This window comes from Vigna unguiculata, chromosome 5 (genome assembly GCF_037176805.1).
Source record: "Vigna unguiculata cultivar grain cowpea cultivar isolate G323 ecotype 2 chromosome 5, ASM3717680v1, whole genome shotgun sequence".
In the NCBI taxonomy this organism is placed as follows: Eukaryota; Viridiplantae; Streptophyta; class Magnoliopsida; order Fabales; family Fabaceae; genus Vigna; species Vigna unguiculata.
In genome coordinates, this window is record NC_140796.1 from 49110478 (window position 1) to 49124607 (window position 14130).

The 14130-nt window shown below is 29.5% G+C and overlaps 1 pseudogene across 1 annotated transcript; it reads left to right on the forward strand.

Annotated features, from left to right (window-relative positions):
- Positions 1 to 8442: 8442 nt before the first annotated feature.
- LOC114184733 (cellulose synthase-like protein B4) lies at positions 8443 to 10879 on the forward strand (annotated as a pseudogene). The gene is made up of 4 exons (XR_014995098.1): positions 8443 to 8872; positions 9002 to 9324; positions 9438 to 9563; positions 10832 to 10879. The product of XR_014995098.1 is annotated as a cellulose synthase-like protein B4 (transcript).
- The last annotated feature ends 3251 nt before the right edge of the window (positions 10880 to 14130 follow it).

Genomic DNA, 14130 nt, shown 5'->3' on the forward strand with positions numbered 1-14130 from the left:
AATAGTGGCGGGTGCTGGTTTTCTCGCCCAGGCGAGCTAGTCTCGCCTAAGCGAGATTATCAGAGGCTCGCCCAGGACTCTGTCGCTCAATTGTCGCCTAGGCGACTTGCGTTCCTTTTTTTAGCGAAGTGTGCTCTCGCCTGGGTGGCGAGAAGGGACTCGCCTGAGCGAGACCCCACTGAGTCATATGTGCCCTTGTCGCGCTCTCGCCTAGGCGAGATGGAAATGACAGGTTTTTGATGTTGTTGTTGAGTGGTTCACTGATGTGTGGTTGTTATCTGACCCAAATGCTTTACTAGAAGTGTTGCATGTTGATGGTATGATTAAAATGTTACATTTGAAATGGAAATGACATGTTAGTTGTTTGGGTATGAATTGAAGAGCATGAGTTGTATGAATTGCTGATTTTACATGATATTTATATTATGAGGGATTCTTGACTGGTGGGTGGAACATGTTTAAAGGATGAGTAGGGCATAATTCCATGACCCTTGTAGTGAGGGATCTTGGTGGCGCCTCATAGGTTGGACGTAATTCCATGGACCCTCTTAAGGGGAGTCCCTGGTGGTGCCTCGACAAAAGGACGTAATTCCACGGGGGGTCGTGGTGGTGCCTCAAGGCCAGGGCGTAATTCCACGGATGGCCACGTGGTGGTGCCTCCTGTAAGGGTATAATTCCGTGAAGGCCTCGCGGTGACGCCTCATTGCTAGGACCTAATTCCACTGTCACGTGGTGGTGCCTCAGTTAAGTATCCGGATAGTTTAATCGTAGGGTTTATATGGATGGGTATTTCACATGGGAGGACTGTCATGTATGATTGAATATGAATGGTGTGTTGTGAGCCTGTATGATGACTTTTCGCTAGCTTACCCTTTTTGCTTGCTTGTGTGTTATGTGTGGTCTCTTCCTTTGCAATGATCATCAACCTCGTTGATGTGAGCAGACGTGAGAACTCCTGGCAATGGTGATGGAAATAGGGATTCTGCAGCTTGACGCTTTGGACAGGTGTTGGGCCCACTGTGGGGTCCATTACTAGCAGATTCTGTTATTTATGTTTCTTGTACGAACAAGATCTAGCATTCTTAACTGTGTTATTTTCAGTTCAGTTCTGGTTGGGCCATGTGGGACCCTTTTCTTGAAATTCGGGGATATTGTATACATTCTTACTCTAATCCCCGTACTCTCTGATTATTCATGTATGTGATATTTTATTAATTGAGGTTATTAAGTTTTTGGGACGTTACATATATAACCAATGTGAGTGAAAATTTTATAAAAATGAGATATTTGGTTTACTCATGTTTTCACTTAAAAAAAAAAGATTTCGATCGAGCGAAAATATCACTAAAAAAACTTTATGGAGTAATTTCAAACTCTAACAAAAAAAAAACTTACTAAAAACCTATTCCAACATTTTTCATGAATTCAACCAATTCAGAATACTCAAACAAATTCATTTATAGTTCAAATCCAATGTTCAAATTCAGTTAACTCAAAATCAATGTTAAAAAAATAATATTATATTAAACATATATCACTATTTTACTAACTTACAAAAATATTTATCTACTCAAATTTCACAAACAACATTGTCTACACCCAATTTTATTTGGGTAAATAAAATTTATTTTCAAAAAAATTCAAGAAGTTAGTAATAAATAAAAAGAGGACAAATAAAAGTTTTTTTGAAAAATAATTAAAGAATATATAAATAATTTTAGATTAAGAATTAAAAAAAATAGAAAATTGTTTTTCTAAAGAAATAAAAGAAAAATGAGTGGTGAAAAATAAATTAAAAATATAAAAAAAAAGAATGTAAATTCATCAAAATTCATCCTTTGAGTTATTTAGACTGAGAAACATTATTATTGCATTTTCATCTGACATCCTGAATCAACAAACCTAAGAATGTAAATTCACATTACCTAACTTTATCCATATTTTCAAAAGAGTTTAAAAATATATATTAGATAAATATATTAATGTTTTAATTAGACAAGTCTAGCAATATGTTAGAAAATGATTAAAGAAATAACATAACTAATAATAAAATTATGAAAAATATAATAATAATTATTAGAACAATAATAATATTGTATATGAATGAAAGAATATTAATCTGAGACCAAACATTTATAATAACAAAAAAAGATAAAAAATAAATGAGGTAAGAAATATGAATAGTCTAAGTTGAGGCATGCAGCATTATCCTTATAACGAAAACATTTCCACTCCTTTCCCAAGATCTAACAACTCAACAATCTGTAAGATCGATGATTGAGTGTAACAAAGAATACCTGAACCTTATGAACAACACTATCTTAAGAGATAATATAGAGAAGAAAAAAGTAACACTTTTGAAAGAACTCAAGTTTTTGTTGTGTCTTTCCCATATACCTATGTGCTATTTTTAGGTAGAAAAGGAAAAACACAAGAATTCATTATAATAAATATGATTAAATAAAATATTAGTTTATAATAAAAAAATATAACAGTTAAAAATAACATTAATCCATAAAAATTAAAAGTCCATAAAAATATTAGTAAATATAAGATAATATTTTAATTATATTTTTTAAATTATACTAAAATATTTTCAATACAATACACTTTAAATTATTAAATTAATATGTTCATACATTATTTTGTATTTCTAGGAAGTGTATTCTACGTATTTTTACATAGTTATCATGTGTATTTTTAAATAGTTAACTCTGTATTTTTACATATGTTATCATTAGTATATTATAGACATATTGATTTTTTAAACTTATATATCATTTTTCATTTCGATTCTATTCAAAATTTAATTAAAATTATGAAAATATTTTTTATTTCTTTTCTGAACATTTAAATCTCTTTTAATATAATATTAATATATCTAAATCTCATTTAATATAATATATATTTACTAATGTAAAAAACACACAAACAAACAACGATCTATACGTAAATACCGATTTAAAAAAGCATGGATTTAAAACTAATATGTAGTTAACTATTTTAACACACTTTAAGAAAATACATAACGTAACCATGCAAATACTTTGCTCAACACCCGTTAATTATTTTCCTTTTCTATACAAAAATAATGGAAAAATTAATACAACAATTTAAAACTTAGAAGAGGTTTATCAAATAAACAAGCTCTGGAAGAGAGTCTGTATTATAGTAGAGCAGGGAGAATGAAAGAGGAAAAAGTTGAAAAGATTAGTTTATTGGTTTAAATAATAAAATATTACTTTATTTTTTTAATTACTCACTATTATAATTATTTAAGTAAAAACAGGTCCATAATCAACTACGAAGATGTTTTCAACTACGTTAAAAAGTCAACATTATGAATTATTTAAGTAAAAAACAGGTCCTATATAATCAATTACGAGACTACGTTAAAAAGTCATCATAATAAATTATTTCAGATGTACTTACTGCACATTAAACATAACAGAAGAAGACAGTATTTGGAGCATGAAAGTTCGCTTTCGATCGGTGAAAGTTGCAATCCTGGTTGAAAATTTTCTTCTGTCCGATTACTAATTTGGCATTTAATTTGGTTTGTGCTCTTTTCCTTTAATGAGGACGTTACGACGATTTAAACCAAGACAATACACTACAATTTTTAGAAAAATGTGACGTTGAATCTGACTGAGTCATTCATATCCCCACAATTAAGACCACTTGAAAAAAAAAAATAAAACAGTATAAATTTAATACAGAAATTAAATTTTTCAAAACTTTTATAAATTCTTATAATTTCAACTAAAAATTTCCTACCCAAGCATAAAAGATAGTAAACATACAAAGGTGGGTTTTTTATTTATTTTGAAGTCTATTGGAAGTCAAATTTATACAAATGAGTTTTTTTTTTCTTTTTCAAGAATGGATCAAGTCGTCAGAATGGAGGACGACATTGGAGGTGAAGTCGTTTTTCTCCGGCCATTTTTTTCTTTTAAATGGTAATGTCGTCGTGTAAGATAACATTTTGTTCTATTTGGAAAAAGTGAAGTCGTTTTTATATACGGTGACTTCACTTTTTTAAATTTTTTTTATTTTCTTTTTTTTTCTTAAGAATTGATAACCAAAAAATTTAAAAAAAATGGAAAAATAACAAAACAAAAAAATTAAAAGAAAAGAAAAATAATAAAAACTGAAAAATTTGAAAAAAAGAAAAAATAAAAAAATCTGAGATATTTAAAAAAATAATGAATAGTGAAAATTTTAAAAAGAAAAATTAAAAATAATTAAAACTAAAAAGTTTGAGAAAAAAAATTGTTCGGGGAGGATTTATTTTTCAATTCAAACAAAGTCCTCCTCTTACACAAAAACATTATTTAAAAAAAATAAAAAATAAAATTGGGAAAGTGAAAGACGAGTTCATCTTGAATGTTCTCTCTCGTAACTACTTAATCCAATTTAGTAAAGAAAAATTTAACATACTCTATTATCTACTTGATCCAATTTAATAAAGAAAAAATTAACATACGCTATTAACTACTTGATCCAATTTAATAAAGAAAAAATTAACATACTCTATTAACTACTTGATCCAATTTAATAAAATTTAATAAAGAAAAAATTAACACACTCTATTTTACAATTTTGTGGTGAAAATAACACTGAAATAATAAAAAAAGGATAATGATAGAATGCCTACGTGGCACTTAATATTTTAATAATTTTTAAGGAAATGGGACCAGAAACGCGTGAGAGAAGTTGGAGTGAATTGTGAGGTTGTGATACACGCGCAAGAGAGGAAAAAGGAAAAGTTAGAAAAACAGAACTTTCACTTGCAGTTTAAACTAAAGGCGAGAGTGCGGCTTGAGTGCGACTTGAGTGCGGCGAGAGTGCAGCGAGAGTGCGGATTGCTGCCATAGCTTCGTGCGTCGAATTGGAAGCCCTACTTTGAAGTGTTCTTGTTCTGCAAATCAAAGGGTGCTCTGGTATGTTTTACTATCCGATTACAAACCCCTATTTTTATGATGTTCTTCCCCAAATGAAACCACTATTTTTGTGATGTTTTTCCGGAAATGAAACCCCATTATCGTATTTTCTTGTTCGATGATTGAAATGACATTTTGATGAGTTGTTCCCCAAATTGTTCCTCAACTTAACAAAATCTATTTTTTTTGCAGGTTGTAAGTTTAATGAATATCACATTTTTTGGTGGATATGACACTCCACATTCAACTTCGATGACATTGACAAACACATTCTCAGCTTTGTGGTTGTTGTTTGTGAATGACATTTGATGTTTTTTGCAATGAGCAACAAAACCATAATTGTGTAATTCGTGCAGGATTTGCCTATATTGGATTCAATATGTTTGTTGTTCATCAACATTTTTTTAAAAACCAACTTTTCGAGTTCGATAATCAAGTGTCCTTTTGTTAGTCCATAAGTGCCTTTTTACGTTTTACGTTTTGTACACGCAGTACTGCAACTGCTTTTAAACTGTATAATTACGTGAAATATGGTTTGGACATAATCCAAAGGCCGTCCAAATAATTTCATCACCATCAATCATCATCAAAAAACTTCAATAAGTATTTGAAATTGAAGATTGAATTAAAAATAAAGTTTTCTGGTTCGAGATTTAAGTGTCCTCTTGTGACTCCATAAGTGCCTTTTTACGTTGTAATTTTTGTACAAGAAGTACTGCAACTGTTTTTCTAGTCTATCATTACATAATGATAAATTTGTACACAATCCAAAGGCCATACAAGTATTTCCATCACCATCAATCATCAACAAACAACTTCAATAAGTATTTGAAATTTAACATTGAATTAAAAATAAAGTTTTCTGGTTGGAGATTTAGGTGTCCTTTCTTGACTCCATAAGTGCCTTTTTACGTTGTAGTTTTTGTACAGGAAGTACTGCAACTATTTTTCTAGTCTATCATTACATAATTTGTGTTTTGGACACAATCCAAAGGCCATACAAATATCTCCATCACCATCAACCATCACGATAAAACTTCTTTAAGTATTTGAAATTTAACATTGAATTAAAAATAAAGTTTTCTGGTTGGAGATTTAAGTGTCCTTTTCTGACTTCATAAGTTCCTTTTTACGTTGTAGTTTCTGTACAGGAAGTACTGCAACTGTTTTTCTAGTCTATCATTACATAATTTGTGTTTTGGACACAATCCAAAGGCCATATAAATATCTCCATCACCATCAACCATCACCATAAAACTTCTTTAAGTATTTGAAATTTAACATTGAATTAAAAATAAAGTTTTCTTGTTAGAGATTTAAGTGTCCTTTCCTGACTCCATAAGTGCCTTTTTACGTTGTAGTTTCTGTACAGGAAGTACTGCAACTGTTTTTCTAGTCTATCATTACATAATTTGTGTTTTGGACACAATCCAAAGGCCATATAAATATCTCCATCACCATCAACCATCACCATAAAACTTCTTTAAGTATTTCAAATTGAAGATTGAATTAAAAATAAAGTTTTCTGGTTGGAGATTTAAGTGTCATTTTCTGACTCCATAAGTGCCTTTTTACGTTGTAGTTTTTGTACATGAACTACTGCAACTGTTTTTCTAGTCTATCATTACATAATTTGTGTTTTTGTACAGGCTGTACTGGAAGTTTACTAATACAATCGAAAATAGCACAATTGCCTTCCCAAATTAAAGTATATTGATGTTTATATTACCATGTCATCATGAATGTATCTGTCAATGTACAAACTACATATTAACTCCAACAAATGATTAAACAATATATACAATTGTGGCAACATAATTGACTTTGTCTACCTCAATCTAACTATCCCTATGTAAAATTGTCTCAAAAATCTTATGATGGAATTATAATTTCTACATTCACAGTAGCTATTTCTTCAACAGCAGATCGTAGTGCTGAATAACTTCATCGCGAAGGACATTATCTTCATTTAAAACTCAATCACAAACGAATTTCTGCCTAATTAATTGCAGCTCCTCCTAAAAACAACATCAACACAATGTTACCAACTGTAATCTTCAAAGAAAAACAATAAATAATAAAACATATTATAACGGTCAACTTACAGTAGTGTAGTCAGGCAGGGCTTTGCCATTAAATTGACTAACACCATCCCACATCTCTATGAATTTCAATATTAGGACCCCACAGTCATGACTGCGAAATGAAATACAACACAATATTCAGACATCATTAAGCAGTGCTAAATTACACTCATTGAACACACAAAATGTTAGAAGTTACCCATTAGGTTGAATTGGAGTGTCCACACACTGCACTTCAAAAGATGGCTTCTTGTCCGATTCACAATTTAATAACATACCAAAAACACTTACTCGTTCCTGTTCTAAAACTTTATCTTTCCTACTCTTTCCAGCCATGATTCATCAACAACCTATAAAAATTTAATAATAATACAATAAGGAATCACAACAAAACAAATTCAACAAAAAATACACTTCACAAATCAAGGAATCATAAATTACTTCACAAATACAACAACCTGTTATGACGGGAATCAAAAATAAACTTCACATGTCCAATTGGAGAAATTACTTCATATGGCTAATTACTTCATATGACGGGAATCAACAATCCAACAAAGGCATCATCAACAAATTGTCATATTACAAAAGAATATAACACCAAATCAACTAATTTAAATTTTGAACTTCGGAACAAATACTTGGACAACCTCACAGACGAAATGAACAGAGTGCATTATAGGGTATTTCCACTTCAGAACACCTTCATGTGTGCGAGGGACATATGGATCATCCCAACCCTGACAAAACCATCAATATTAACAATGGACGAGTAGATAAACCAAAAGAACCCTATACGCACATTTTGGGGTTTCACTGCAGTTATCAATTCTAATGGCAAAATGACACAACATGCTAAGTAAAAAAAAACCACATTAAATCTTCGAAAAGGGGTTTTCCACGATAACCTACCGGAGAAATCTTCGTTCCGTCAATGACCTTAATCAACCAACAAATACGCCAACAAGAGAGCGCCCAACCAATGAATCGAACGGTACCCACCACTTTTCGCGGAAGCCGCCGCCTCCAACAACCCAAACCACTCTCCACACCTCCGCTATCCGCTTCCACTGTGACCCACAACACCAACCTTTATGGAACGATAGCTTTTTTGGGAAGACAAAGCCTTGCGATTGAAATGCCTTTCTGCGTCTCTGCTCGAAGAAGAAAGTTGAGGAGAAGAAGAAAGTTGATGGGAAGAAGAAAGTTGAGGGGAAGAAACAAGGGAAAATAGAATGCCCAATGTGTTTTTTTAAAAAGTTTGTCCAATCAAAGCACGTGCACTTCACGCTAACTTTCCCAAACCGCTGCCTCCATTTCCCGTCTGCTTTAAAAATATTAAAATATTAACTGCCACGTAGACGGGTAACTTTGGGGGTAAAAAAACGGGGCATTGTATCATTATCCATAAAAAAAAGCCTCCAAGGACTCCATTTCATTTTAAGATTTTTAGATTTGACAAGTCTGACATGGCTGGCTCGGTTGCTCTTAACACCGCGTATTTAAATAAGAAGGGTAGCCTTATCTGTGAAACAGCAGAAAATTATAGAAACTGAAGAGATTGTTCTAGTTTCTTGCTATTTGCTCAATGGCAAACCAAGAACATGATGACCCTCTCTATGAAAAAGTTTGGTTCAAACGCAGATATCAGAGTTATGGACACTTCATTTTACTCCTCCTTCTCTTGCTTCTTAGTTATCGTCTTTTCTCACACAACAACTTCACTATCCCATGGATCCTTGCTTTCATATGCGAATCCTGGTTCACCTTCACTTGGATTATCATTCTCAGCACCAAGTGGACCCCTGCACTCACCATAACCCACCCAGATCGTCTCTTGCAAAGGTATCAACTTCATGTCTTCATCAGAATAACTAAGTCATAGCAAAACTATAATATTAGATGCTTCTTCTTGTTTAATGCTTATTATATAAGTATGCATGCATCTTTTCATTTCTTACACTTCATCCACAGGGTACCTGAACTTCCACGAGTAGATTTGTTTGTGACAACAGCAGATCCTGTTCTTGAACCACCCATCATCACAGCCAACACTGTGTTATCTCTTCTAGCACTCATTATCCCACCAACAAACTGGCTTGCTATGTTTCTGACGATGGTTGTTCCCCTCTTACCTTCTATGCTCTTCTGGAAGCTTCCAAATTCGCTAAGTTTTGGGTACCTTTCTGTAAGAAAAACAAAATTCAACTAAGGGCACCCTTCGCTACTTCTCCAGTGTTGCCACCACTAACAGTGAACACTCACCAGAATTCAAGCAAGAATGGTCACGAATGAAGGTAACTATAAAATATTGTTATTCCTCTTCGATGAATGAATGGATATCCAAATCCTAGATAAGTTCTACTTTCAAAGTTTCTGAATCATAATCCGCAAAGTACTGTAACTGCAGGATATGTATGACAATCTTAGCCGAAAAATTCAAGATGTGACAAAGAAACAAATTCCACTACAACTTGATGGAGAATTTGCAGTTTACTATAATACAGAACGAAGAAACCATCCATCCATAATTAAGGTAACGAACATACAGCATACAGCAGTCAAATATATTCATGCATCTAACCAGATGGAATATATGTATATACATATACAGTAAAATTCTCATGATACAATATAAACATATAATGATAATTGTACAAATCTAAATAACTACACATACCTGTTAGACTTTACTGAAAAAAAAAAGAACGATATAAATTATTTACAAAAGAAATAATATTTTTAATATATACCGTTGCTTTGTGAAAATCATTTATATAATGAACAGTTTTCAATTTTGAAAATAATGTTTGTACGTTTTTTAATTATACATGTATGTGGGGTATATCATTCATATAAAGAACACTTTTTAATTTGAAAATAATGTTTTTACGTTTCTGTATTATAGATGCATATGGGTATAGTTGTATTGGATTTTCACAAACTGTTAAATACAGTGACGTGTTCTTCATCTTTTATTTATCAAATATCTCTCTTTCATTTCTTTTGTTTCCAAAATTATAAACAATCAAATTATTTAGGTATATACTTTTGGGTTAAATATGTTTTTAGTTTCTCAAGTTTTAGTGAAATTTGGAATTACTCCCTTATCAAATCTTTTGACCAATTTAGTCCTTTATCTTTTAAAATGTATGAATTTAGTCATTTTAACCAAATTTTATTAAGTTTATCTGACGTTTCAAGCATATTTCATGATAATATTTAAGTTAACATTGAAGCAAAAATATGTCAAACAGTGTAAATAATGTTATTACTTGTGGTACCAAATTATTGGCGTTGAGTCATCAACTTTTCAAATAATATTGACACATTTTAGTTGTGTAACTCAGTCTGTGGGACTCTTAGGTTTGATTTGTTTGGTAGAGGCTTAGTTGTAGTAGTAGAGAATAATACCATTCTTCCTAATCGAACGTCGTGCTCTGCTTTCTAATTCCAGCAATGGAAGTGCAGCGCTGGTCCGAAAGTTGGGGAGGTATTATGCTTTTTAATATTTTTTAGTTTCGGACAGTTAGTTCATTTTCTTAGGACTATGGGGTGCTGGAAGAAAATATAAGCGTGCAGAAAGAAAGCACTTCTTCAAATTTGCACAAGAGAAATGGGTTTAGTCTATTTGTTTACGGAGAAATGATAGGTTGACATCCACATTTGACCACTTTTTTTACTACTTTCATAGGTTACAAGTTAATTTGTCTTGATTTACAAGTTAATTTTAAGGTGATAAAAAAAGTAGTCAAATATGGGTGTCAACCTATCATTTTTTTTTGTTTATATTATTTTTGACAGGGATTTATTCGTGTGCCTCCAAACACTCCTTTTACTAAAGAATTTTAAAATTCTCACTTTGTCTTCGGTTAGAAGTAACTGCATTTTTATTTTCTTTAACTCATCCACCCAAGTTTTTTTTTTTTCCAACAAATATTGACATTTGGTGTCTTGTTTTGTTGTACAGATGTCGACATCCGATATTTTATTTTTTATTTTTTCATTACGGATGTCGACATCCGATATATAATTTCTTTTTCGTTTACAGTTGTCGACATAAAATTATACAATAAAAAAAGTAATTAAGAAAATATAAATTAAAATATCAAAAAATAAAATTAAAGAAATATATATATATATATATATATATATATATATATATATATATATATATATATATATATATATATATATAAAGTCGATATCCAGTAATGAAAAAAAAATAGTTCCAAATATTGATATCTGTAAAACAAAATTAAATATCGAATATCGACATTCATAAATAAAAAAAAAAATCATAACATCGAATGTCGACCTCCATCACAAAAACAAAAATTATAAAAGATAAAGTACCATATATGAACATCGGTAGAACAAAATAAAATACTAAATATCACATCTACTAAAAAAAAGGGGCCGAGTCAGTTAAAGAGAGAAAGTGGTTACTTTTATCTAAGAGGTAAAGTGAAAATTTAAAAAACCTTAGGATGCACAAAAAAAATGTTTGGAGGTACAGGGACAAGTTACCTTTCAACTGGGTCAAAGAATGAGTTTGAATTCATGAATTTACAATACACAGCTTTACTATTTAAATCTTTTATTAAATTCAAAATCATGTACTTTTTAGAAAAAAAAAACTATTTGAAACTATTTTTAGTACATTATAAATTTATCTCTATAGATTATTGATAATTATTTTGATTCTCATTTATTTTTTCAAAATTTAAAAAATAATTCTATGAATCTTATTAAAAATGCATTTTGCAGCGAATTACCAATGAAACCTAAAATTAGTAAGAATTTTAGTTTAAATTCATATTGAAAATCAAATAAGAAATAAGTATAATTGTAAATTTAATAGTGATAAATTGAATGAATAACTTTTTATTGAAATGTTGAAGTGTTTACAGAAATCAACATAATTATTTGATTAGAGACGTAATTGTAATTGTTACAATCTTGATGAGAGACTAAAATATAGTTATTAAAAATATTCAAAGACTTGTAAAAAATAAAAAAATAATTAAAGACCAACCTTCTATTAATAGAAAATTTATAGGGACCAATTTATATATTTTTTTTTAAAATTTAAGAACTTATATATCATTTTGAAAAAAAAATGTAGTTAACAAAATATACCCAATTTTACTTTTGAAAGATGTATCTTTAATGGAATCATAAATAATAATTAACATTACTTTTTATATTATGTACATAAAGACTAAGCATCAAGCACCTCAATTACAAATGAGAGCAAAATATTACTCAAAAGTTTAATATTAAAACATAAAAATAAAAATATATCAATTATCATAATTTTATACAAAAATTATCAATTAATATATGTAACTTTTATTGTGAATACTATCATTTATTGAAATAATATCAATAAAGAATAGGGTACCATGTAAAATTTTGAAAAGGATTAATCATTTCTACACTTAAATGTTATATTATTTTTATCTTATTTTTTAAATATACGTACTTTCATATTATCTCACTTTAAAGATAAAAATATTTTATAATATTCATATTATAAAATTAAGTTAATAATAAAGAAAAAAATATAAAACAATAAAAAGATAAAGATTAGTAACAAATCATATGAATAATTATAACAAATCAATAATTATATGAGAAAATATAAATATCATTGTGTGTTGGTTATTAGCGATCGAAACATAACAAATAATTTGAAAAATACCTTTATTTCTACACCAACTCTATTAAGTATACAGTGAGAATGTCGAATTTTTAATATTAATTGTTCAAGATTATAAATTATCATTTATATTATAATAAGTACATTGTTTTGTGTACATGAATGCAGTAATTTTATAGTATTATTAGTCAAATAAAAATAATTTATAATATGCTTTTTATTTAAATAATTTATTATTATGATCATTGTTTTCTTTCTCTCACGTTGTTATAATAATAAATGATTTTTAAAATTTGTAAAACCTATATAATATATATATATATATATATATATATATATATATATATATATATATATATATATATAAAAGCAATTACTATTTTAAAAAATATATGATATAATTTGCTAATATTAAATTTAATACTCCTCTTGGTGTAAAAGTTAAAAATTGAATTGGTATCCATTTAATATTTTGTTATATTTTCATGTGATTTTTGATAAAATAAATCTATTTAAGAACCATAAACACTATAACTTACTACCATCATTTTTATCTAGAACCACATTTACGTTTTGCATTCCATATCTTTGTATAAAATCGCAGTTCTTTACGGCTAAGAGAAATATATATATATATATATATATATATATATATATATATATATATATATATATATATATATATATATATATATTTTGTTTAGATAAATAAATGTCAATGGTAAAAAAAAATGATGAAAACAACTATTAATAAATATCCCTATAGAATAGGACATTTTCAATTCTGAACAAAAATTGTAATGTTTAATTCCCTACTTTCTCTGCATCTAAAATTCCTTCACGCCATGACCACAGCTTGACAGATGATGAAAAAAAAAAAATCAAATTTAATGATGACAACATCTTTAAATCCCAAGATCAACACCACTGGTATGCTGTCTAGAAGCACAGTGAAACGCTCATTCTTTATTGTTTGAATCACAAAGTCTCCCGGATTGCAACCATCACTTGTATCAATGATGCCAAAGACTATTTTCACAAGGTAACTTTGTTCGTATAAAATTCTAAGCAATGAACTATGTAATTTTGACCTCATCCTACACATAATTCTCCTAATATATGCTATGAAGACTGTTACAATTGTTCAGTAGTAACCATCAAAATTGTGTGCTGTGTTTCCTTCAAGCCTTCAAGCCTCAAGATGAACAATAAGCTGTACAATCTAAGATGTTAATTGAGTCCTATGCATCTTTAAAGATCTTCAAAGTAACAATCGGGTATATAAGGAGTAGAAGACAAGTTTGCAAAGCATTAGAACTTTTGGTGTTTGTGTAAGCATAAACGTAGAATATGATTCTATTATTGATTATGACATCTTCATGCACATAATCACACTTTTACGCACATAAACACACATTCATGTACATAAACATAATAT